Here is a 26,643-nt window from a genome sequence, read left to right on the forward strand (position 1 = left end):
GGGTGACGTTCCCTAAAGAAAATTCTTTCAGAGAAGAAATGCTTTGCTTACTTCCACTTATCGCCCAAACCAGAGGTGAGGATATTCTGAATGCACTTCTGGAATTTTTTGAAGAAAAAAAATCTCAGTTGGTCAGGTCTAGCAAGTGTGTGTACAGATGGAGCCCCTAGCATGCAAGGAAAGGAGAAGGGGCTAGTTGGGCTCATGAAAAAAAAAGAAGAAATACCCAACTTTATCAGTTTCCATTGCATCATACATCAGGAGTCACTCTTGTCAAAACTGAGAAATAATACATTTCAAAATGTGATGCAAACAGTTGTTCGTGTGGAAAACTTCATAGTGTCCAGACCGCTGAACCACAGACAGTTCCGACAGTTAATTGAAGACTATGACACAAAATATGGTGATTTACTGATGCACAGTGAAGTAAGGTGGTTATCTCGTGGAAAAGTTCTTGAACGTTTTCTGAGCATCCTCCCTGAGATTTGTTCTTTCCTGGGCAGCAAAGCAAAACCAGAGCCAGAGCTGGAAGACCCATGCTGGATCACAAAGCTGGCCTTTCTGACTGACATCACCTACCATATGAACACTCTCAACTTGCAACTTCAAGGGAAAGATAAGCTTCCAAACAAAATGCTGAATGCAGTCAGAGCATTTCAGAACAAAATAACTGCTCTGTACATACCTGAAAGAGAATTCACTCACTTTCCAAAACTCAGAGCTGTCACCACAAATGACCCATCTCTGAAGCAGCACTTCAGCCACAGAGAATTTGTGAATGCTTTGGAAGAGCTAACAGGGGAATTTGAATCCAGATTCAAGGATGTGAATGAACACAAGGACATTTTTAACTTTGTTGAAAATCCCTTCCACGTGGATGTGTCATCTCTCGCTCCATCACTCTGCTCTGCCCTGCTCAGCGTGCTGCTATAGAAAGTGAAATCATAGAACTGCAGACAAAAGACATTCTCAAAGATGAACGAGCAGGTGTTGGTAACTTCTGGAGTTTGGTGTCTGAAGAAGATTTTCCCACCTTAAAGCCACTTGTGCAAAAAGTGATGTCCTTCTTTGTAAGCACCTACACTTGTGAGTCAATATTCTCAACTATGAACACTATAAAGAGGAAACACAGAAACCACCTCACCAACAAACATCTTGCATGCCTCACAAGGATCGCAACAACCAGTTACAAATACAACATGAGAAAAGTTAAAGAAATGCATGCATGCTTCCGCTCATCTCAGCATTAAGTTAATCCTGCTTATTAGCATTAAGAGAAATCATCTTGTGTCAGTTACCAATTTGACCGGTGCATAATAAAGAATGATTTTAAGTAATTATTGTATTGCAATATTGTACATTGTATTTAAGCAGATAAGCTATTTAAGACTGAATAACTTGGCATACTTTGCGGTGAAAGTGGCTCTCCTATTGACTTTGTCCTATCAGTGTGGCTCACATGAAAAAAATAGTGAAGACCACTGGTGTAGCAGATAAGCCTTATAAATTAAATAAAAAGTCAGGGGAGACCAGGGAAGTAAAGATAATTGTTTACTGAATTGTTTAATAGTCTTGACAGTTGAGTTGTCGTTCTATTAAAACATGACAAACCTGAAATAAAATAGTCACTGCTCATAAATCATAAATTTGCGACCAGCTAAATGATCTATTTTACTCTATTAGTATTGTAATACCAGCATTGTTTACCCACCTTAAATGTTCAATATTAAAACACCAGCACAAACAGAGCACAAAAAAAGAGACCGTTTTTGTTGAATTTGGAGCAGGTGGTGGGGGGCTGAGTGACCTTAGAGTGACCACCTAATAAAATGTTTAATATTTAATAAACCGAAACAGCACAAATAAAAGTTTTACCAGCACAAACGGAGCACAAACGAAGAAGACTATTTTTGTTGAATTTAGATATAATTCTTTTAATATCTAAAAAACCAAAGCAGCACAAACGAAAATTTTGCAGCACAAACCAGCAAAAACGAAGCGCAAACGAATTAGACTGTTTTGCTGACATTTTGCATTGGGTGGGGGGCCAACTTCACGCTGGTCAGACACACCGGTCAGAAAGCAGTCATTAGTGACCTTGGATCTGAGAAGGTTTTTGGACTAGTAACTGACAATGCTGCGAACATGAAGGTTGCTTGGGCACACATGGAGGAGACATACCCTCACATAACAACAATTGGCTGTGCTGCCCATACTCTTAATCTTCTCCTTAAGGACATCATGGCACTGAAGACAATGGACATACTTTACAAGATAGCAAAACAAGTAGTGAAATATGTGAAAGGCAAACAGGTAGCTTCAGCAATCTACTTCTCTAAGCAAAAAGAAAAAAACAAGAACACCACACTGAAGCTCCGAGCATCATTCGATGGGGTGGGGTTGTCATCATGCTAGAGGGAAGGGGTCTTTGCAAGAGATGGCCATATTCCAGACTGCAGCCATTGAAAGTCCCATCAAAAAAATCCTGTTGAATGATATGTTCTGGGAAAGGGTGACCAGCAGCCCGAGAATCCTAAAACCGATAGAAGAGTATTGCGAATATGCTGCGAATATGGGCATCAAAGGATAGTGAGGGGTCGAATATGATACCTAAATTTCTAACAGTAGCTGAGGGGAAAATCGTAGTAGCATCTAGATTAGTTATCAGAATGTCGGTTTTACCCAGATTCAGGCTAAGAAAATGAGTGTAGCCATAGTTTTAACTCGCTAACACAAGAGGAGAGTGAGGATTTTACATTAACAGAATCTGGTTGACAGGCAGTATATATAACAGTATATAACTGAATATCATCAGCATAACAATGATAGCTAAAACCATGTTGACGAATGATGTTGCCAAGCGGCTGAATGTACAGAATGAATAGAAGTGGGCCAAGAACAGAGCCCTGTGGGACACCTTGTTTAAGTAAGACAGTAGGAGATTTGGAATTGTGTATGGAGATGTGATATTGCCTGCCCGTGAGATAAGAAGAAAACCAGGATAGTGCAGAGCCTGATATGCCAAATTCTGCTAAGCGGGAAAGTAATATCTTATGACAGACAGTATCAAAGGCAGAGCTGAGGTCTAATAACAGAAGTATAGAGAGACTACCTGAGTCTCCAGTGAGTAAAAGATCATTAACAACCTTTACTAGCGCGGTCTCCGTGCTATGCTGTTGGCGGAAGGCAAATTGAAAAATATCAAAGAGGTTGTTACCAGCTAGGAATGACTGCAGCTGAGAGGCCACAGCCTTTTCCATAATCTTTGATACAAATGGAAGGTTGGAAATAGGGCGGTAGTTGGATAAGTCTGCCAGGTCCAGATTAGTCTTTTTAAGTATGGGAGTAACAGCAGCAGTCTTAAGTGACACAGGTACAGTAGAGGAGATAAATGACATATTAATAAGGTGGGAGATGGGGGCAGAAATCGCCGATGTACAGTCTTTTAGCAGGAAAGTAGGTGCAGGATCAAGAGTACATGATGAGGAGTTAGATTTTTGTATTAGCTCAGTGATTAATGAGGAATTGGTTAAGGCTAGGGTTGTCATAGAATTATTAGATTGAGATTTCATATGCACATCAGTAGTTGGTTCCTCACCAAATGCAAGGGTTGAAAAACTGGTGGCCATCTGGGCAAACCTACGGCTCTTTGAACCTGACAAAGAGCCATCATCAACAAGGCTAGACAGTGACACCGAAGATGAAGATGAGTCAGATGTTGGGGAAGTGGACATGGAGGATGTTGATGAGGTCCAGGAAGAAGCCATTGAGACCTAACCCTAACCCTGAAGATGCTAGACCAATGGACATTCTAGCTAAATATAACATGTCGGCTACAACAGCTTTAGATATGCATGTCCCTATTAAAACAAGACAAGTATCTCCTTTGCGTACATCTCCCAGGTTCACACCTGCCCTTCGTATTATGAAGGCTACTGGTCGACGCCTTGAGCGTCTTTATAAGAAAACTGGTTTAACCGTGCAATTCATTTATACTACTCTGGCCTTATTAATACGGCTACATCTCGGCCTTAAAACACTGTTTTCCAAAGTTAAGAAACTCACCCATCCACCTCCACCTGACATCGATAGCTTAGAAGAGCACTGAGTTATTTTTGCAATCTTTTCAAAATAAAATCAATCTATAATCACTTCACCTCTAGCCGAGCATACCCCCTACCCCATCTGATGAATTTGGTTCAGTTTCTACTCAACATACCTTTGATAACTTTGTCCCTCCCACCTCTATATATGGGCACTTGACAAATAGAGGTGAAACAGTTTTTTTTTCCCCTATATGACAAACATAATATATATTTGACAAACAAAATAAATATTTTTCAAACAAAATATATGAAATTATAATGTTCAAAGGCTGAAGTTACTGTTACTGTTACTGTACTGTTACTGTTTTATAGAATTTCCCCTTCTTTATGCTATTTTCTAAGCCTTTTTCACAGCAACAGATGTAAAATGTCCTACAGTACACTGTACACAGTACACTACAGTATAGTGTTAATTTCGTCACCTATTTTTAATTTAGTCTTAGTCTTAGTCTTGTGCCAAATGTCCTTGTTAGTTTTAGTCATATTTAGTCATTCTCATATCTTTTTTGTTAGTCTTAGTTTTAGTCGACTAAAAGTCTCGTCATTTTAGTCTAGTTTTAGTCAAAAGAAAACTCAAGGTATCTTAGTCAAGTTTTAGTTGACTAAAAGTCTTTTAATTTTAGTCTAGTTTTAGTCAAAAAATTGTAGCTTGACCACAGCTGGAATCTATTGTAAGAATAAATAAAACGAGGCCTCATTAAATGCAATAATAATCAGGAACACAAGTGTTATAGTGGAAATAAATTATTTAATGAAAAGCCTAAGATCAAAACTGTAGGGATATATACATATATATATATAAATTACCAAGTTAATGCAAGTTATACATGGTATTGCACACACCATTATTGATGATATTTGGAGCAATATTACATGTAATTATTAAACTTGATTCCCTTACATATACATTTGCTTTTAAGCCTAATTATTCATTTTGATTATGATGTGATTGTGACAGGGGGGTGGGAAGAGGTTTCAGGTTGGGGGTAAAGAGATTTTTCTGTCACCAATTTTGATTAAGAAACAATATCTAGACTATAAAACTTGTCAAAACTCCGCGAATCACAAAAGTATCAGTGAGAAGTTGAGAACACTCGTTTAAACAGTGCATACACTCGAACTTGACCGCACATCACATTTTTTACTTTATTGATACTGCTTTTAATCGTAATGCAAAGACCGGTCATCGGGACATAAGCTGTCATGTACAATAAAAGAGCCTGTGCAGCGACAGGAAATATAATTTAACACAAAAAGCCTGACTAGACCAGGGGTGGACTTGTGCTCAGGAGATTTTATTTATTTATTTATTTATTTATTTATTTTTTGAGCGGTGTGTGGACGAATTCTTTCTACGCACACACTATTTTATTTCTTGATAACAGACCGCTGCGAACTATAACACACCGTTGCCATGAAAAACAGAGCGTTGCCATGGACACACAGGATTCTCACCGTAGAGACGGAGCGCACTATTTTCTTTAGCGGAAACAATACAATTGTTTTTAAATCAATAAACTCCTTTTTAAATCATCATTTTGAGTCAAATTATCGATTTATTTGGTAGGTAACAATATAATAAGCGGGATCCGCTTCACAAACCTGTAACTTGAGCAACAGCTAAGCCGCGAACTCGTGCTGAATATTTTAAAGGCGTAACAGCTGATGAAAAAGCAGAGACAATTGTAGACGAAAATGAAGAGAGATTTTATCTTAGTTTTTATTTTATACAAAACATTTTCGTCTTGTCTTTTTTCGTCAACAATAATGCATGTTAATTTAGTCTTAGTCAGTGTTTTTGGACAGTGGTGCAGTCTCGTCATCGTCTCGTCTTAGTCATGAAAAAAAAGGTTGTTGACGAACATATTTCGTCTCGTCTGACAAAATTAACACTACTACAGTAAAGAGAAAATATACAGATATTACTGATTTCAACTGCAAATCACATATGTTAAAGTTTAAGAAGCCTTTTCTAAAAATCATCATTGAAATTCAACATACAGTTATTTTTCACAACTGTTTTTCAGTTCCACTCCTTACTTGCACCTTCTTTTCTCACTCACTCGCATAGAAATATTTCGTAAAATGAGTTTTACGCAGTGCTTTGAAAGCTACATCATGATAAAAATCGAATTAAGGCATTTAGTTGCATTTAAAGTGATGTCACACCACATGACTTCCATGTCACGCCACAGGACGGCATTTATGTTATTAATTTTGCTTGTTGTAAATATTCCTGTATATTGGTTTTGTATGTAAAAACCTTTTTTTTTTATTAAGTTAATATTTGTAAAATAATGCCAAAGCTCTTATGAATTATTCCAAATGTTGCTGGTTTATTTTATAGCTGTTTATATTTCATGTCTCATTTATGTTACAGTCACACCGCAGGACATTTGGCATAAAGGCCTTTAAATAAACAGGAACAAAAAATATTTTTTCATCCAAATGTAAAACTACAACATAAAATACAGTAATTTGCTTCATTTACATATGATTGTTGTAAGAAAAAACACATTTTAGTGAGTATTTACACTATGTTACATTAAAATCACATGTCATGTCAACCACCCATATATCTCTGAATTAATAGAGAAGTCTAATCCTTCCATGTGTCCTCTGGATCCAGCCCCTACAAACTTACTTAAAAAAATGCACCTCTGTTATTTCCGGTCCTATAACAAATTTAATCTCACAGCTACTCAGCTCAGTTATTGTTCCACAAGAGTTAAAAGCTGCATTAGTAACCCCTATTCTAAAGAAACCAGACCTGGACCCCTCTGTGTTGACTAATGATAGACCCATTTCCCATCTCCCATTCCTTTCGAAGCTACTTGAAAAAGTCTTTGCCGCTCAACTTCACAACTTCTTGTCACAGCATAGCTTTTATGAAACTTTTCAATCTGGGTTTCGCACTCATTACAGTACTGAGAAAGCATTACTTAGGGTGGTTAATGATTTACTCATGGCTGTTGATCGTGGTTCGGTTTGTTTCTTGATTCTCCTCGACATCTCTTTGGCATTTGACGCTCTGGGCGACTCTGGCACCGTTTTGTCATGGTTTATTTCATACCTATCTGATCGTCAGACTACATATCTATAAAACAAGCAAAGTCGACTCTTGCTCCAGTCACATATGGTGTTCCTCAGGGATCTGTTCTTGGGCCTTTACTTTTTATTATTTACATGCTTCCATTAGATCACATTATCCGTCGTCATGGGCTTAGTTATCACTTATACGCGGATGACACACAACTACACATGAGCTTTAAACACACTGATCCCTTTCCCATAGATGTTATAACTTCTTGTATCAATGAAATAAACATATGGATGACCAAGAACTTCCTCAAACTAAATACAAATAAAACAGATCTGCTCTTAGTTGGCCCTCCTAAATGTACTTCATCTCTTAATATTGATAAAATTAATATCGCTGGCTGTCATGTAAAACCCTCAACCACTATCAAAAACCTGGGCATAGTGTTTCTTCTCTGTCTTTCTCCTCTCACATCTCATCTCTCACGAAATCTGCCTTCTTTCATCTACGAAATATTGCCCGTTTACGCCCAAGTATAAATATCAATGATGCTGAGACCTTTGTCCATGCTTTCATTACCTCCCGTCTAGATTACTGTAATGCACTTTTTTATGGTTTACCATCAACTTCTTTAAAGAAACTACAATATATCCAGAATTCAGCAGCAAGAGTGTTAACACACACAAAGAAATCCTCCCACATAACCCCCATCTTATACAGTTTACACTGGTTCCCAATTAGTTTCCACAATCAATATAAAGTTCTCCTCACTACATTTAAAGCTCTCCATCGCTCCTGTCCACAATATATCACAGATCTCATTCACACATATACCCCTGCCACTGCACTTAGGTCCTCTGTCTCTAATTTATTAGAGGTTCCTCGTTATAGGAACCATAGCCTTTGGTATTGCGGCTCCCAGCCTCTAGAATTCTCTCCCCCAGAGCATTCGAGACTTGGCGTCTTTACAGGATTTCAAAACTAATCTGAAAACTTATCTTTTCACTTCCTGTTATTCAAATTCTCAAGTCCATTGACATGGTTTTGTGTTCTCTATTTTTCTCTTCTGTATTTTCTACTAGAATGTTTGTTGCTCTAATGTACATTTGTTGATTGGGATGTTTTGATGTTTTGTTTCCTTTTCTATGGTGTATGTGTATGTTGTATACGTATAGTGATGTTTACTATAACTCTTAATTCTGTTTGATTGTATATCACATCATGTAAAGCGTCCTTGAGATTGTTGAAAAGCGCTATATAAAATAAACGTATTATTTTTATTATTATTATTATTATTATTTCATTTTACATTTTGATTGGGACTTTTTTAGAAGGGAAAAGGTTGGGGGATGCTTTCATTTTACAGCAATCATAGGGAAATATGTTTATTACAAGCATAATGTTTATTATGCTTTTGTGTTACTCAATGAAAGAATCAATTAAAGTTCTACTTACAATTAAATCAGTCCTTGACGTCATTTTTAAAATGTGTATTACCTTGCATCAGGGGCGGTTCTAGGACTTCATCTTTAGGGGTTTTAGCCCTCAGTGAGAATTTAAAACAAGAAGAGTTTTATATTATATATTATATGACTACACAGTAAGCCAAAAGTTATGGGATTATTTAAAATGACAAAAGTGGACACCAAAATTTTATGCATGATGTAATGATGTCAGTCTTGAATCAGATCAGTTCATGTGTGTGTACATTCTCTACAAACAGTGTGTCTAATGAATGCAGTCATTAATAAACTAATATTCACAAAGACCAAATCAATAAATGTTATTTTTATTTAGTATTGAACGGGCGTCCCTGTGCTTCTCCGTTCTAATAAAGCACACAGATGGTGACGCACTTTTAAAAGACTACAACGCACGCGCGTAAAAGCAAATCGCTCTTGGATCAAACTGATAAATAATTTTCTTTCCCATCGACGACACGTCCTGCATTTTAACGTCATTTTTATTGTTTATTTCTGAAAGTAAAAATGATACTTATAGTTTTATGGTGACTGAGATCACAGACAGGGGGCTGGAGACACCCTAAAGAAGGTCTAGAACTTCCTCTGGTCTACATTCATGTCTGCTTATGACCAAACAACATGTTTATTTATATTTGTATATGATATAGTTTATATACATTTCCATAGATTACCAAATAATTCCCATAAATCAAGTTCAAGTTGAAGATTAAGTTCCCGTTGAAAGTTTCAGTAAGTTTACCGGAAACTTTGCGCCCCTTTGTAACTCTATACATACACGACATTATGTAGCGACAACCGTGGTTTTAAATAGCTGTATGTTAAAAATACCCCTATTATAATCCTTCTTATTAAAATCTATTAAATCCACGTGTGGGAATAAAAGTGAAGTGTCGTTACGCAGTTTAACTAATAACAGTTGTACATATAGCTAACAAGGAAGAGCTACGGTGAGCTAATGCTAAAGCTAGTTTTCGAGATGAACAGAGGAAATAATAATAATAAACAAAGCTAAATATAAAAATACAGTTCATGTCGTTTATATGATGTAGATAGCAAAAAACATAACGGAATTAGCCGCCTAGGGCCGAAGCTCAAACCGCTCCATCCTCCCTATTTAAGCGCCCTTGATTTGTAGTGGACATACAGCGTTCTAGCGACCTACCTAGTGCACTACTTGTCAATACGAAACACAACCACGAGACCCGTCAGCTAGCGCTGTATTGTTTGGGTAAGAATCGCTCCATCATCGTTTACACTCAACAGACGCGTTGTTCCTTATCGTATTTTATATTCGTATGAAAATATCGATGTATAAAGGATTTAAACGTGTAGAAGTCCTCACCTTACGATGGTGTTATAGCCTGTAGTCCACTGTCGAACTACTTCTGTATCGTATCTGGCTACCGTTCTGCGTTGTGTTCTTGTGCGATGTAAAATAAGAGACCAGAGACGTCCTGCTGATTCAATGGCTGTGCTTTAGACATTGTATTTCACAATAACAATATATAGATATAAAAGATAACAATAACAAATACCATATGTAAATTATCTAGAAGAACTCAATTACTTATTATACTGTATCAGAAATAACAAAAACAAAAAGCCACAGACGAAACGCTCACAAAACTTAAAGAAATAAAATAACTTTACTGCTCCCTTTTTCCTTTTTATTTTTCCATTACATCGTTATTGATCTCAACCAAAATCAAGGATTTTGCGTGAATTAAAAATAAATAAAAGAATACACATCTTTTTTTAACACCGGTTACACATGCGCAGACAGTGTGGCCTGCAGTACAATAACAAATACTCCTTTTTTTTTATTGAATACAAAAGTATATAAAGAACAAAGGCAAGTAATCATTCTACAAGAGTAAATAGAAGAAATGACAGGCTTAACACAGAATAAGTAATAGATTATTTAGAAAAGAAAATAAAAATAAATAAACAAATAAATAAATAGACATTTGAAAAAATAACACATGAACTTAAATAGAGCGTAAAAGAAAAGAAAAGAAAAACAAAAAGAATTAAGGGCAGTATCACAATAAATCAAATGATGTCAAACGATATAGCAGCTTCTTAGAACTCTGACCTCGCATCTTATTAAGGGCTTTGGGAAAACATTTTAATTAATTTTTGAAGATAATAAGTGGTTAAAGAATCTACATTTATGGATGAAATATTTTGCTAAAATAACAATATTATTAAGCAAAAAAGAATTTACACAGCAGTCTTTGGGTATTCCAAATAAAATATGAATAAAGAAAAAACAAAACTATCAGCAACCACCTTTTTTTCTAACAACCAGCCCTGAATTAATATCCAGAAGTGTTTGGAGAAATAGCATAAAGAAAAGATATGATCCGTGTCTTCAGAATGGCTCTCACAGAAGGAACAGGGGACAATTTCTATATTAAATTTTTGATTTGGGAATTTGTTTGAAGGATCAATCTCATTTAACATTTTGAAGTGTGTTTCTTTTGCTTTAGGAGGAGCAGGAAAACTTAAATAAGCAGTTCTAAGATATTTTACAGTATTCTTATCAAACATGTGATCTAATTTGTTTCTTTTAACTTGACAGGGGTAACAGGGTTTTAAAACGACATGTCTTATATACTTGTTAGTACAAGTATCACTTTTAAAATGAATATCTCCGAAGTTTAAAGCTGGAAGAACTGGACTAACTTTAGCATAAGAAAGGGCGCCTCTCATCAGCATTTTTATGCCAGAAGGTATTGCATTAATGACAGTGAAGAACTCTTTCGGGTGACAGGTAAAGCCATGCTTCAGTGTAAAGGCATTATAGTCTAAAATGTTCCGCTTCTCATCCATTAGATCTCTCACTGACCATATACTTCTGCTTAGCCAGTTCTTATACAGTAGCATAAAGATTTGTTCCTGTGCAATATGTATTTGTTGTTCAAAATCGAAGCATTATGAGGTGTAAAATTATGTGTATATGCCAATTTCCAAAATAAAAGTACTTGTTGATGGAATGTTCATAGTTTCACCGAGAGTTTGGATAAATCAAAATTACATTTGAGAAAAATGAATTCCACCAAATTCTTGAAACAGAACTGAGGGGACTGTAAACCAAAAACTTTCTTCTTTACACAAAAACATTTTTAACTATTTAAGATTTAACAAAAGATTCATGTTATCAAATTCAATTACATTCAAACCACCTTGTTCATAGGATTTATTAATGTCTGCTTTTTTAATTTAATGGGCTTTGTGCCTCCAAATAAAATTATACATTTTTAGTACGACTGATTATTTCAATCTTTTTACAGTCAAAATTGCTGAATTCACATTTTAACCTCACTCAGCTCAGTGCCTTACAAACTGGCGCGTGACTGTTGCTATGGAAAATACAACCTGAGGTATGCCACATGTCTGTCTGTAGCTATCACCCTGTAAATAAACTTACACTGTAGATCAGCAGTGTGCTTTTCTATGGGAGGCTTATACCGAACCCTCAATCTATCACTCATAAAAGTCCTGTCCAAGCAAGTCTGGCCATGAATATTCTTTTGTGCCATGAACTAGAAGTTCAAAATCAGGAGATCGATCAGGCCTTGGTTTCATACATTTAAATGTTAGTCTGGTCCCTAAAATGGATATGATCAAGATCTGTCAAATACGACAAACGCTGATGTAATGGTTCTATCAGAAACTTGGCTTAAGAAATCTGCAACTGATGATTTAATTTTTATTGATGGTTATAAAGTCTATAGAACTGATCGGTTGGGTAAAGGAGGAGGGGTTGCCATGTATGTCAAATCCAAGCATTATTAACTCTGTAACTATGTCAATTACTAAAGCTAAACAGTTTGAGGTCTTGGCTATCAAAGTAGGCGTATCAAAGGATTCTTACATCACTGTTGTTGGTTGCTATAGACTCCCGTCTACCGCAAAGGTTGCTTTAAAAACTATTTCAGATATTTTACATGAGTTAAATGACTCTGAATTCATCCTTATGGGTGATCTAAATTGGGACTGGCTTTCAGTGATGTCAGATTGTTTTAAAGAACTGTGCGATTCATTAAACCTAGTACAACTCATTAATGCTCCAACAAGGCCAAATCCTAAAGCACACCATAAATCTACTTTGCTTGATTTAATTATAACAAATACATCTCAGAAATACACCTCAACTGGCATATTTTGCAATGATGTTAGCGATCATTGTGCAATTGCTTGTGTCAGGAATACAAAAATTCCCAAAGTAAAACCCTGGTTCATTTTTAAAAGATATTTTAAAGGTTTTCAATATCAGGTTTTCCTGTGTTATTTACTGTATATAATAGTGATCTTAACAGAGTAACTCTGATTCCGGATGTTGAATTGGCATGGGAATATTTTCACTCAATTTTTCTGTCTATCTCAAATAAACATGTTCCCATTAAAAAGTTTAGGATCAGTGGTAGGGAAAATCCCTGGTTCTCAGACAGTCTCGCAGAGTTAATTCATTTAAGATATAAATCGTGGGCCCAAGCTAGATTTTCAAACTCCTCTGCTGATTGGACTACGTTTAGGACCCTAAGGAACAAGTCCACCTTGATGATAAGAAATTCCAAATCAGAGTTTTATCTGAAGACAGTTACACAGAATCTAAATAACCCCTCCAAATTTTGGAACATAATTAAATCTATGTCATGTACACATGTTGCTTCAAGCCTCCATGAACACCTTCTGGTTGGCTCGGATGAAATAAAGGATAAAGCTGCTATGATCAGTCAGTTAAATAAACACTTTATCTGTCCTGGGTCTGCATTTGACAGTTCAAATGTAAATGCACCTGTCACCACTGCAACTGATAGAAATCTGGATTTGTTTGGTTTTAATACTATTTCAGTTGTGAAAGTTAGTGAAGCTCTGAAAGGCATTGACCACAAAAAATCTGCAGGTCCTGACAATCTGGATCCTTATCTCCTAAAGGTGGCAGTAGATGTTATTGCTGAGCTTATTACTCACATTTTTAATTTGAGTCTTATGTTCAATTCAATTCCCAAATCTGAAAAGCTGCTTATGTTCTCCCCTTATTTAAAGGTGGGGACCCCTCAGAGCTAAACAATTACTGTCCGATTTACAAACTCTCAATCCTGACAGTTCTTATTTGATAATATTTTAAACAATTGCAAAAAAACCCTTCAATAAATTTTCTGTAGTAGCTACAGAACCCTAGGAAGGACCTCAGTTCTTTCACGGAACTTGGCGTCTCCCAATTTGGCGTCTCCCAATTTCTTACAGCCTCTTTCCTGGATCGGTTCCAATTCCTTGGGCAGAGATCTGATGACCTAAGAACTTCACCTGTTCTTGGAGAAAACTACAATTATCAGGCTTAACCTTAAGTCCCGCCTCCCTTAGCCTGCCGAAAACCACCTCCAGTCTATTGAGATGCTCCTGGAATGTAGATGAATAGACAAGGATATCGTCCAAATAAACCAGCAGAGTCTGAAATACTAAATCCCCCATTACGAACTGCATAAGGCGTTGGAATGTGGACGGCCCATTACACACACCAAAAGGCATACGGGAGTATTCAAATATCCCAAACGGGGTGGTGAACGTGGTTTTAGGTTGGTCTTGTTTTCGCACGGCTATCTGATGGTACCCGCTAGCCAAGTCGATGGTTGAGAAAAATTTCGCACCCTGCAACGCATCAAAACTCTCATCAATGCAGGGTAAGGGGAAAGCATCTCGCTTCGTTTTGGCATTTAAGTGTCTATAGTCCACGCACAATCTCAAGTTTTCCGCACAAGTACTATGGGTGATGCGTATGGACTACTACTAGGCTTAATGACCCCTTTTTGGAGTAGCTTAGTGATGTGTTCCCTGACTTCCCCTTATTGAGTAGGTGGAATGCGACGGTATGGCTGTGCTATCGGTACATCATCGACCAAATGGATCCCGTGCTGCACTTTGTCGGAAAACCCTAATTCCTCATCACTTACCGCAAACACATCCATGTACCTCAGTAACAACTTTTTGAGTTCAGCCTGCTGCTCAGCAGTTCCACCCAAACTCAGCTCAGTAAGTAAGTCTGATGAGCCCTCTGCTAACATCTGCCTCTCCTCTGTGCTAACAGTAATCTCCTCCACCCCAGCTTCGACTCGCTTGAACTTTACCTCACAACCATCTCCAGAACATAATGATTCAACAGGAGAGAGGATACCCAGGCGGGCGCAAGGCTGCAGCCATATATCCTCAGTAGAGAGATTCACAACTCGCACCGGAAATAGTGGTGCTGAAGTGGAAACAAGAGAAGGTACCACTATCAGCCCCTTGGGGAGGGGAAACTTCCCAGGCTCCAACAACAGGTGAGACGAACCCCCTGGACACCTATTCCCCTTCCCACGGACTGTCAACGTCGACACTGACCAAGCGGGAATATGCACTGTCTCCTTCCCAGCGACATGTGCAACAATCTGTTTCTTAGCTTGACTGACACTTTGCATTTGCTGGAAAACTTCTCTCCAGTCAGACTCTAACTCCCCACCCAGGGTGGTGTCAAACTCAGCGTGCACTAATTGCCTACACCTGCTTATAATGTTCATGCCGATGAGTGCTGGCACAGCAGATGAATTTTGTACATCTGTTACCACCAGGAACCCACACTCAGGCAGGGTGATACCCATAGTTTCAACTGGTAGTTCTAGATAACCCAAATATGGGATGCCTAATCCATTAGCAGCAGTAATTCTTAACCAACCAGATGTAGAAAGCATATCCTTATCTTCACCTGCGGTAATTGTAATCGGTAATTGTACTGACCTGACTTCCGGTATCAAGCAAACATGACACCGTCACACCTCCAATTTTCAGGTCAACCACGGGACACTTCCCCACAGCATGTTTGAGTAACCGATCACGATTTGAGTCAAGATGAGTTGAGCCTATTGCTTGCCCCCGCATCGCCTGGCTCATAGCGACCGAGGGTGTGCATTTCCCGGCTGTGAGGAAGATGGCTCATCGTCCTTGACAGCTTGTTTGTTTTTTCTTACACAGTTTCTTGCAATGTGTCCGACACCATTACATTTGAAACAAATAGGTTAGCCATCATCAGAAAATCTAGGCTGCATTGTAGACTTAGGAAACTTAAAAGACTCCAGCTTAGGGTATTGTAGAGTCAGCCTCTGAACAGCTTGAGTTAACTCCCCTATGGCTTGGCCCTGCTCCGCTACCACTTTCAGAACGTCATCAAGTGTTACAGAGCTCGCTACAGGCATCCCCATAGCCGCACACTGAGCTTCTGTAGCCTCAGAGTTTACGCTACAATTACTGGCTACTTTACTAGCACGCGGTTTGCTATCTTCAAGAGACCACATTAATGCCTCATCCCTTACTTCGATCAAAGTAGACTGTGGTTTGTCCCTTACCAACCTACGAAGCTCCCTTCGGAGTGTTACATCTCTGACTCCCTCAATGAACTGGTCTCGAAGTGCCAGGCCAGCATTGGCGATAGCATTAGAGGACTGCCTTGAAATAATATTCAACATCTGTGAAAGGGCATGAGAGTATGTACGGAGGTCTTCACCCTCCAGCTGTCTGCGAGTGTAGAATGTCTGTAGCAGCTGAGCTGGACTGCGTATTTCTCTAAAGGCCGATCTTAAATACAAAAAAATGTCCTCTGTTCGTGGAGGCTACAACCCTTGCCTTAACCTAACCTCTTCTACAGCAGCATCTTTTAGCAGAGAAAGAACAAAATCAGCTTGATCCTCAGGTGTTTGATTTCTCACAAGCAGCACTCTTTCCACCTCTTCAATAAACTCATCCACATTTCTACCATCTTTGCATAGATCGCCACTAAAAGGCTGAATGTGGCGCTCTCTGGGCACATATAAATAGGACCTAGTTGGTTCTCTACTCAGGTTGGCTATAGCTGCCATAGCTTCAGCATGCTTCCTACTGAGCTCTTGTATCTGTTCTTGCACATTACCCACCCCCTCCCCACTAGCAGCACCATGTGCTATCCCAGCCCCTTCCTCCGGCTGCGACATGCTTAAACGTCTTTTCAATCAACACAAAGTCTTTGTGAGAATCTCTTTGTTTCCCAGTTCAAAGGACATACTGTCTGTAATGTGCAGATAACACTCTTGTCCACTGCCAAACACCCGTCCCTGGTTCCCGATCCGCAACCACACTCGCAGGTCAGTAGCAGCTAGCGATGTCTCCTCTTCCTCCAGTTTACCCGTCCCTTGGCCTCAAACCCTCGGCCGACGTCTCCAGCAGCTGGACAAACACCACACAGCTGACCACTCCCACTGCGAGTCCTGCAACTCAAGTTTTTCTTTGTTTTTTTAAACAAAACAAACCAATGATGCGATCTACACTATACTGTTCCCGACCGTCAGATAACCCCACTCCTGGTACCAAAAATGTAACCGGGTGGTAAAGAAAGAAACACACGGCAACAGAATAGCTAAACTGTTATAACAGGGTTTATCTGACTGCTGCTTTTGTTTTATTTTCAGTTTACAGCGGTCGGTGGGAACATCAGTAAACAAAAATAGATGAAAGAGAATAAACTATTACAAAATAATGTTTCACCAAAATGTAGTGTACAAAATCAGTTATTAACATCGATTTGCCATAAACAAACACTGGTTAGAATCCCAGCACGAGATGCACACTCGATGAATTACACTTGAATAACCATCAAAAGACATCTTGAGTGTTAATGAGGCTGTATGAACGTACACAATCTAAGGGATTGTTTAACAAGACCTCTCACTCAATTTGTTGGACCCACAGGCTCAGAAAATATAACAAAACAAAAATAAGCAAGAATGCAATAAAGGAAATAAAGTGAATAAAATACGGTAGTGCTATGGTACAAAAGAGATAAAAGAAACACAAATACACTGTTAAACATTAAAACAAGAGGTTTAACAGTATTTACAGCACTTAAACACTTTCAGACAATCACATAAATAATATAAGCACTGAACTTACACTGAAACTTGTATTTGCACGTGACACGAGGATCCCGCAGATTATACTCGAACCGACCTCAACAGGAGGAACAGCACCACTTTTAGAATAAATTCCCCTCGATGTTAACATAACACGCAGCATGCGACTGCTCCACAGAGTTCTCAAGAAAATGGCCGTTCTATTCTCGTGCATGTGGAAGGGAAATCTCGCAAGCCCAAACCGGCGACCTCTTAAAGAGCCACACACACAATCTCAGCACAGTGAAAATTAAAGGCAAAAAATGATTTATACCACTGGCCACACAATATTCAATCTGGTTTTAGAACTGGCCACAGTACTATTACTGCTGCTTGTGCCTTGTGTAACCCAGAGTGATTACAATAAGAAAATATAGCTGCAAGCAGTGATGGCAGGCCCTCGCACGTTTGTTTATCGCTCTATGGTGCCTCCCAGAAAACAATGCACGGTGGGCAAGTGCATCAAGTGGGTAAATATCACTGGACTATTTTATGTTGTTACTGACCCATTTGGGGACTGTAGGTAAATGAAACCCCACATTTTAGACAAACGGTGCTAGTGAGCCACTTAAGAGCCGACAAATGGGATGTATGTGTCAAATTTCAAGTTAACCTAAGCACGCCAAAAGCCTTAAATATGCCTGAAATAAAAGTAAACTTTGACACGATGCCATGGCAACAGTGTTTGAGATATCAAAAATCCGTTCGCAATTTTGCATCTCCAATATCTCTGCGTCATGGTGGGTATTGCACCATTGATGCAGATCCCATATGGTTTGAGTTTATCATATGAATCAACATGCCATAAAAAGTTCGGGCCTGGATTATGATACAAACGTCGCCGAAGACGATTCCAGCGCCTCAGTTGCACTCCATGGGGATCCAGTATTTTCAACAATTGCCTGATTGTCTCTTGTGTCACCGCATAGCCAGCCTGAATGCATCTTATATCCGTGAAACATACCATATCGGTTCAACTGATTAAACTTGAAACGTGGGACATGTTTACTTCCATGCAATCCACATTAAGTCGTTAATTCAGAAAAACAGAGCAAAAAAATTTTTTCCTGAAAAATTCTCATAATTTTGAGATAATTAAGTCGTTAATTCAGAAAAACAGAGCAAAAATTTTTTTTCCTGAAAAATTCTCATAATTCTGAGATAATTAAGTCGTTAATAGAGATGAGCCGGATACTCGGCTGAAACGAGTATCCGGTACTGATAAAGCACTTCTGCCGAGTACGAGTATTATACGAGTAATACGAGTCAATATCTGTGCTCGGATTGAATGAAAATCATCATTGGGTAGCTGATTGTGTCAGAGTTCTGTGATAGGCTAGTCACAGCGCCCCTCCCCTACAGTGATAGGCTAGTCACAGCGCCCCTCCCCTAAAGTGATAGGCTAGTCACAGCGCCCCTCCCCTACAGTGATAGGCTAGTCACAGCGCCCCTCCCCTACAGTGATAGGCTAGTCACAGCGCCCCTCCCCTACAGTGATAGGCTAGTCACAGCGCCCCTCCCCTACAGTGATAGGCTAGTCACAGCGCCCCTCTCCTACACACATACAGATGTATTGTGTTGCTGTGTCTCGCTCTGCTCACTCACAGTCACACACAGAACAGCTCTCTGTCTCTCCCTCAGTCACTCGGGTTCGCGGGTCTTTTCCGTTAACGTCTAGGGTTTCTTCAGCTTTTTACTTCGGGTTGTAAGGTTAATAATACGTACTTACTAACCAGTAGAGTTCTGGTAAACGTGGGTTCGTTCAGACGTGGTGCTTGCTCGGTAGAATGCGACTCGCATTGCGTCTCTGCCTGTCGGAGATTTTTTTTCTTTTTTTAAACCTTCAGCTGTCTCTAACCAGTAACCAGACACTGAGTGTCTGACACGTTTTTGCTGTATTTCATAAAAACATAAAGGTAGTAAGCTTAAATATATGTTATAAATATTACAAATTAATTATTACCGGTTAAAGCCCCGCCTATTTCAAGACAAGCCCCGCCCACTCCGAGTACGGATACGGATACAGATAATTCATATGGTTAACAGATACGGATACAGATAATGCTGTACTCGCTCATCCCTAGTTGTTAATTCAGAAAAACATTAGATTTTTTTTACTCAAGTGAATGCAATACGCTTCCGTATTATAGAGTATGTTTTCTTTTCTGCTTGTTTTCATATGTTGTGAATGTAAGACATGGACATAGTTAAGTAATGTTCCTTTAAGAGAATGTGAGGTGGAGTTTCACTGCCGACCGTCCAATCTGGAGAGTGGATGACGTCAGCCACTAGAGCGGGAACACAGAGAGAGAGAAGATGTAGCAGAAAGATTCTGATCAAATATATCAGTGATTGTGAGCAAAAACCAGACAAAGCGTCTTGAAAGACTTTATTTAACCTTTGTACTGAACTTATTTAATGTTTTGGGTGATTTTGAGTTATTTTAGAGTGTTTTTCACTGTGAACACGGAGATGACACACACAGAGCTCATCGTGGGAAATGGCGCCGCCTCACGGGCAACTTTTATTACAACACAAACATCAAACGTTTTCAGCGGATTTACTGCTAGTTTTCCCGGACGGAGGAAAAAGAAACTGCGAGTGAACTGTGTAATGTATTGTCATTTTGGCAGTGTTTCTTTAAGAGCCACTCAGGCCTCCATAGTTGATGCTATGACTCCTCCTACTTTGTATATGCACTGCAGTATAGTGTTAATTTCGTCACCTATTTTTAATTTAGTCTTAGTCTTGTGCCAAATGTACTTGTTAGTTTTAGTCATATTTAGTCATTCACATATCTTTTTTGTTAGTCTTAGTTTTAGTCGACTAAAACTCTCGTCATTTTAGTCTAGTTTTAGTCAAAAGAAAACTCAAGGTATCTTAGTCAAGTTTTAGTCGACTAAAAGACTTTTAATTTTAGTCTAGTTTTAGTCAAAAAATTGTAGCTTGACCACATCTGGAGTCTATTGTAAGAATTAATACAACAAGGCATTAAATGCAATAATATCAGGAACACAAGAGTTATAGTGGAAATAAATAACTGACTTAAAAAATAAAAATTACCGACTTAATGCAAGTTATACATGGTATTGCACACACCATTATTGATGATATTTGGAGCAATATTACATGTAATTATTAAACTTGATTCCCTTACATATACATTTGTTTTTAAGCCTAATTATTAATTACGATTATGATGTGATTGTGACAGGGGGGTGGGAAGAGGTTTCAGGTTGGGGGGTGCTGAGTTTTTTCTGTCACCACTTTTGAATAAGAAACAATATTAAGGCTATAAAACTTGTCAAAACTCCGCGAATCACAAAAGTATCAGTGAGAAGTTGAGAACACTCGTTTAAACAGTGCATACACTCGAACTTGACCGCACATCACATTTTTTACTTTATTGATACTGCTTTTAATCGTAATGCAAAGACCGGTCATCGGGACATAAGCTGTCATGTACAATAAAAGAGCCTGCGCAGCGACAGGAAATATAATTTAACACAAAAAGCTGCCTAGACCAGGGGTGGACTTGCGCTCAGGAGTTTTTATTTATTTATTTATTTGAGCGGTGTGTGGACGAATTCTTTCTGCACACAGACTATTTTATTTCTTGATAACAGACCGCTGCGAACTATAACACACCGTTGCCATGAAAAACAGAGCGTTGCCATGGACACAGGATTCTAACCGTAGAGACGGAGCGCACTATTTTCTTTAGCGGAAACAATACAATTGTTTTTAAATCAATAAACTTCTTTTTAAATCATCATTTTGTGTTAAATTATCGATTTATTTGGTAGGTAGCAATATAATAAGCGGGATCCGCTTCGCGGACCTGTAAATTGAGCAACAGCGTGAAGCCGCGAACTCGTGCTGAATATTTTAAAGGCGTAACAGCTGATGAAAAAGCAGAGACAATTGTAGATGAAAATGAAGAGATAATAAACAAAGTATGACATCATCACAGTTTGATCAATCTAAGATCGACTGGGATGCTCCAGATTTGTTCCAAGAGTTTGAAAGATTTCGGAGCCACGTCACATTCGTCTTTGACGGCCCGCTATCGGAGAAAACAGCTAAGCAGTGTGCAGGCTGGCTAGGCACGTGGATCGGTGAGCAGGGCAGAGAGATATATAAGACGCTACACTGGGGCGAAGGTGAGGAAGATGACCCGAATAGCCAGACACCGTTTTAAGCAAAGAAAACAAGGAGTCACGGAAGGTTTTGATCACTTTGTGAAGGATTTGAGACTCCTGCTCATGGATTGCGAGTTTGGTGATCCAGATGATATGTTAATCGATGCAATAATCGCGGGTGTCAGAGAAAAGCGCATGCAAGAGAGACTGTTAGACAAAGGGGAAGATTTAACGCTACCAAAAGCAATTGAAATCGCCCAGCAGTTTGAACCGTCACAGAAGCAAATTAAAATTGTCAGAGAAGAAGTATCTCAAGTGCAAGCAGTAAAGATGAAAACAAAATACCAAGCAACAAACAAGAAAACATTCCAGGAAAATCTGACAAAATTTGTGCAGAAAGAAATACATGTAAACCGACCAAAAAACTGTCCAAGTTGCGGCAAAGACCCACAGCATAAGTTGAACCAAGGAAATTGTCCAGCAAAAGGCTCTGTATGCTCATATTGTCACAAACCGAACCACTGGGTGGCAGTATGCCGAAAAAGATCAGTAAACGCCGTTAGTGTGCAGCAGCGATCAGAATCAGAAGATGATGAGATGCTGAGCATAAATATCACACAAACAAATGAGCACAGTGATGATAAATGGACAGCAGACACTGAAATTAGGTCTCAGAAGGTGCCAGTCAGAATTGATACTCGTGCAAGATGAAACACATTGACTGTAAGTAGTTATCAGGCACTCCTGCATGATGGTGAGCTAAGCTGCTCTAATCGAGTGCTGAAGTCCTACTCTAACCACAAGCTGAAGCCTATAGCTGCGGTTGACCTTCTGGCTAAATATAAGGATGCTGAGATTTTAACAGAATTCGAGATTGTGGACATCTCTCAGGAAAATGTACTCAGCGGTGCAACAGCAGAAGCATTAGCCAAATGCTGTAAATGTAAATGTAAATTAGGCTTAGTTATGTGACTTGATGCATTGCAGCCTACTAAAAAAAAAATAAGACACATTACGGTCACACGACAATGAAACAAAAAGTGCCAACTGGACTAGACGATTACACAGAGCTGACTTGCACTACTGGAACTTTACCAGGAAAATGCACAATTAAAATTGATCCTGATGCAAAAGGTGTAGTCCATCCTGTCCGCTGTCAATCAGCTGTGCTAAAAAAGAAAATAATAGAGAAACTACATGAGATGGTTAAAGATGGATACATAACAAAAGTCAACCAGCCGACTGAGTGGGTGAGTTCAATGGTAGCTGCTGTCCGTAACGGCAAGATAAGGATCTGCATTGACCCAAGAGTTAACGGTACAGTCAGGGGGTTAAACTCACACACACACACACACACACACACACACCCCTAACACACAGAGTTAAGGGTACAGTCAGGGGGTTAAACTGCTCACACACACACACACACACACACACACACAGAGTTAAAGGTACAGTCAGGGGCTTAAACTCCTCACACACACACACACACACACACACAGAGTTAAAGGTACAGTCAGGTGTGCTGGAGGCTGGGGCTCACCTGTAGGAAGTGGGCGTGGATGTAGTTCTGAGTGAACTCCAGGACCTCGTTGTAACTGAACTGTTCCAGATACTGATAAATTCCGACACAGTTACTCGGCTCCATGTGGCTCCTCAGAAACTCTCCACAGATAAGCACGAGCTCGCCGAGTTGCAGCATGTCGGCCGCCATCATGAGATCCTGAACGTTCTCCACCGTCACCTCCACACAGCCTCTCACACACAAATAATACACTAAATAAATGCCTGTGTCTGTGAGTCTGAATCAGGTGACTATTGACATAGGGACCTGGGGATCTACCTGTGTATGTACCTGTGCAGTATATCTCCCAGTGGGTCTACACGAGCCCAACTATTCACTCACCTGTGCACATTTGTATCTACCTGTTGTCACAACTGGCTCAAGTCATGACAAAAAGGGAGGACGCAGTGAAAACCAAACTACCATTTAATCTTTTATTTAAAATGTGAATAATTAGTCTGAGCTTTGACAGAATGTTTTAACAGTTTAAACGGGACAGTGTATTGGAGGACACAAATGGAAAACAATACTTACAAAATAAGGAAGAAACAAAGCAGAAAACAACCCCAAACAGAACCCAAGCGGAAAAATCCCCCTAAACACAATCAACACCAAACTTAAATAAGGAAAGATAACAAGCAACAGGTGCAGCACAGCTCCACCCACTGGCCAGCTGTAGCGGGGAAGCAGGACACCCGTCACGACACCCCCCATTAAAAAAAAAAAAAAAAAAAAGAAAAAACCATCAATAATCAAGAAGAATCACAAAATAATAAATCATTATCATGTTTACTAATCAGCATTAATGCCATGTCGGTTACTCTCATGAATCCAGTCCCTCAGTTCTTCATCTCCTTTCAGCAACCTTTGCACCTAGGAAGCAAAATTTAAGAAAGGAAAGAAGAGACAGAGACAAGAATATGGGTACACCAGCAGAACATTCACACCATAAGAATACGTGACAGGGCATCAGCAATTAAGTTTTCCGAGCCTTTAATATGGCGAATTTCTAATGAATAAGCCTGGAGGAATAGGCACCATCTCATAAGCCTCTGATTTGGGCTTTGTAGGGAGCGCAAAAATGTCAGTGGGTTATGGTCAGTATAGATGGCCAAAGGTCCCTCCGTCGCCCCAACATACACATCAAAGTGTTGCAATGCCCATATTAAAGCCAATGCTTCTTACTCAATTACAGAATAATTTAACTGATATAAATTAAATTTCCGGGAAAAGAAAGCCACTGGATGGTCAACACCTTCCTAGGATTTCTGTATCAAAACTGCACCTGTGCCTATGTTACTTGCATCAACTTGTAATTGAAAAGACTGGTCAAATTTCGGAGCCACCAAAACGGGAGCTTCTGTTAGCAACATTTTAATCTTCTCAAAAGCTGCCTGGCAAATATGATTCCATTGGAACTTCATGGTTCCACGCAACAAATTTGTTAAAGGCGCAGCCACCACCAAGAAATTCCGACAGAAACAACGGTAAAATCCCACCATTCCCAAAAAACGCATTAATTCCTTTTTGGTAGTTGGAGTAGGATACTTATCAATGATGTCTACTTTCCCACGAACCGGCCACGAACCGGCCACAATTTCCCACAATCTTACCAAGGTAAGTAAAGGTGGCTTTTGCAAACTCAGACTTTGATAGATTTACGGTCAAATTGGCTACAACAAAGTGATCCAACAAAGCCCGAATATGCTGTAAATGCTCGTCCCATGTGTGGCTATAAACTACCACATCATCTAAATATACCGTACAGCCTTTTAAACCAGAGATAACATTAATCATTAATTGCTGAAAGGTGGCGGGTGCGTTCCGCAAACCGAAACTCATTACTTTATAAGTAAATAATCCAGAAGGTGTAATAAAGGCAGATATTTCCCTCGCCCTTGCAGATAGGGGTACTTGCCAATAACCTTTTAAAAGGTCAAACTTGGTCACAAATTTGGCACTTCCCACCTGATCAATGCAATCCTCAATTCGAGGTAAAGGAAAAGAGTCAGGTTTTGTAACTGCATTTACCTTTCGATAATCCGTGCAGAACCGAAAGGAGCCATCAGATTTACTCACCAACAGTGACGGGACGCCCAGCTAGAAAATGAGGGTTCAGCGATACCATTTTTAAGCATGTAGTCAAATTCAGCATCCAAATGTTTTTTTCTTATTTGCTGAAATACGATAGCGCTGACGAATAGGAGCATTGATCCCTGACATCAATATTGTGCTCGATTAAATGAGTACATGACGGAATATCTGAAAACAGCAAATCGTACTCTGTAATTAAATTAATCAAATGAGTACGTTGCTCCTCCACCAAATAATTGAGCCGATCACAGTGTTTTAAGAGCCTCTGAGTTTTGCAAATGGCCTTGTAGGACCGAATCACCGGGATAAAACTCATCTCCAGAGGGAGTTACATCAGCAACTGCAACCGTTCCCGTCAAAAGGACAGGTTTAATATCAGACCCAATCATTTCGTTCGTGTCAGTATCAATAAGAGCAGCCTCCTTACATGCATAATAGGGTTTTAGCAAGTTTATGGGACATACTCTGGTTTTCTTATTTCGATCTGGGGTTTTGATTAAATAACTAAGATCTGATATTTTACGAGCAACGGTGTAAGGTCCAGCAAATTTAGCCTGAAAAGGAGATCCTACAATAGGCAACAATGCCAGTACTTGATCACCTTGTTGAAACTAACGGACTTCTGCAGGACGATCAAAGAAGCGCTTCATTCGGTCCTGAGCCTTACTTAAATGCGCTTTTTCCATTTGACCAACCTCAAAAATTTCCCTACGAAAATCGCTAACATAAGTCAGAACATTCTTCGGTGGATCAGACTTTTTCCAGTCATCAGCCAAAACATCCAAAGGACCTCGTATATCATGGCCAAAAACAAGCTCATTTGGACAAAAACCTGTACTCTCCTGTGAAGCCTCACGAGCAGCCATCAGCATCCAGGGTAAACCCGCTTCCCAGTCTTTCCCCATCTGAGTACAATACGATCGTAGTAAAGATTTCAATGTTTGGTGAAATCTTTCTAGAGCTCCCTGGCTCTGTGCATGGTAAGCAGTGGAAAGATTATGTTTTAATGTGAAGTTGTTTTAATATTTGACGAAACACATTAGATGTAAAATTACTACCTTGGTCCGATTGAATAACTCGTGGTATTCCAAAGACAGAAATAAACTGAGTAAGTGCTTTCAAGACATTTTTTGCAGTAATAGAACGAAGCGGGTAAGCCGACGGATAACGTGTTACCTGACACATAACTGTAAATAAATACTCGCTGCCTGATTTTGACTTATCACAGGGATTGAATAAAGGGGTGCTGATTT

General features: G+C 39.2%; 2 protein-coding genes across 3 annotated transcripts in view; one reads left to right on the forward strand and one right to left on the reverse strand.

Moving 5' to 3' along the window:
- Positions 1-10,076, reverse strand: part of LOC132849168 (NACHT, LRR and PYD domains-containing protein 12-like) — a 43,557-nt gene extending 33,481 nt beyond the window's left edge. Inside the window, exon 1 of the mRNA XM_060875407.1 lies at positions 9,973-10,076. The gene's annotated coding sequence lies outside the window, so the exon portion shown is untranslated. The remainder of the gene's footprint in view (positions 1-9,972) is intronic.
- Positions 1-26,643, forward strand: part of LOC132849175 (protein zyg-11 homolog) — a 93,588-nt gene that overhangs the window by 52,391 nt on the left and 14,554 nt on the right. The gene's annotated exons all lie outside the window — the stretch shown is intronic.

The sequence above is a fragment of the Tachysurus vachellii genome, chromosome 7, assembly GCF_030014155.1.
Source record: "Tachysurus vachellii isolate PV-2020 chromosome 7, HZAU_Pvac_v1, whole genome shotgun sequence".
Taxonomy (NCBI): Eukaryota; Metazoa; Chordata; class Actinopteri; order Siluriformes; family Bagridae; genus Tachysurus; species Tachysurus vachellii.